The following is a 1679-nucleotide window of genomic DNA, read 5'->3' as shown; positions in this document are numbered from 1 at the left end:
TGTAAAATGGCAGCACATGAATCAGGTGACTGAGAAACGAGGGCGATTGGACCACTTCTCGAGTCCGGGGAGGGCATCTTAAAGCAGAAGGCTTTTCAAGGAGAGAAAAGCATCAGCTGGTTTATCACCTTAGTGCATACGGACAGCACAAGAGTGTGATGTGCAAACTCGCGCTGATTATCTGCTGTCCAATGAAATGTAGACACATAGTGAGGAAAAACCACTAATAATAACAACACACAAAAAGATGTTTTATTCCTGTAACACCTCCTATGAAAAGGTGCCTCTGACCCCGTGTGTTTTAGTTTGTGCTTTTAAATCCCAGGAAAACCAGATGGTGACGTTTATTGTAAATAATTCCCCACCAATATTCCACCTCCAGTTTTTAACTTAATACTATGAGGGGGCTTTAAGTAATCGTTTTTGCTTTAATATCTTTTCACCGTTACAGTGAAATGTAGTTCCTGGAATGAAACAGTGTTCTCATAATGGTAAAATAACTCACAGGAGGGTATTACTTAAATAGCTTAAAACATATTTCCTTGTGTTATCCAGAAAGCTTTAGAAGATATTCTCTAGACCACAAAATATTCACACTGCTAAAATTTAAACCCTGCAGGAACCTCTGTCCCTGTTTTGTCAATTTATTTTAATTTCTGTGGATTCAAAAATCATTGGTTCAAACTACTGTACATAAGTAAAAGTTGTTTTTATGTGTCACCATCTCCACTTTGCCAGGATCTGGAAGAAGACACAAACTGTCACCCTCAACCAGGAACTAGCAAGCTTACTGTGAGCTGGAAACTTGTGGAACAGCAGTGCCGCAGTCCACAGTGAAGTGTGTTTTACATCACTGGACTGAGAAGGCACCAAGCAAGGCAAGTGCCTGCTCCAAAATTACACCTTCAAGCTCTATTTGAATTTTCAGCTGCTCACATGGACAAATCAAACGTCCTCTGGAAAAAAGTTTGATGGTCAGAGGAGACCAAGGTTGAGCTATTTGGTCACAATGACAAAGAGGTATGTTTGGAGGAGTAAAGGAGGTGAGGATTTCAAACCTAAGAACAATGCACCAGCTGTCAAGCTGGTGGTGGTAGCATAATTCTCTGGGGCTGCTTAGCTGCCAGTGGTACAGGTACACTGCGCAAAGTGGATGGTTTAATGGAGAAGGGGAGCTACCTCCGAATTTTCCAACATGATCACAATGATCAGCTTCAAATTGAGGACAATGATCCCTTCTTGAATGACTTTCCCAAAGCCCCGACCTCACACCACTAGAAAATCTATGGACCAGTCCTGTGCCAGGAAAACAAGCAATTTAAACGAGGTCTGCAAATTCTGTCAAGAAGAGTGGTCAAATATCTCGCCAGAGTTATGCCAGAAGCTCGTTGACGGCTACCAAAAGTGTCTGGTAGAGGATGCTTGCATAATCATTGTACCATGGACAGAACAGGTCAAAGAAATCATTAAAAGTCCCAAATTACCATGACATTCATGCCCATGATTGCTGAATGTAAACGTTTGACTACAGCCGTACAACAAATACACAATCTTAAAGTTAATCTGCTGCTCAGTTATTTACCTTGGTATAAAAAATGCCTAAAATACTGAAACATATTGATCAACATTTCCTTAAAATGCAAAGTAACAACCTCAAATTTTCCCTGCCAACAAACTAG

This window comes from Aulonocara stuartgranti (assembly GCF_965226115.1).
Source record: "Aulonocara stuartgranti genome assembly, chromosome: 10".
Taxonomy (NCBI): Eukaryota; Metazoa; Chordata; class Actinopteri; order Cichliformes; family Cichlidae; genus Aulonocara; species Aulonocara stuartgranti.
Note: the sequence above shows the minus strand (reverse complement) of the source record.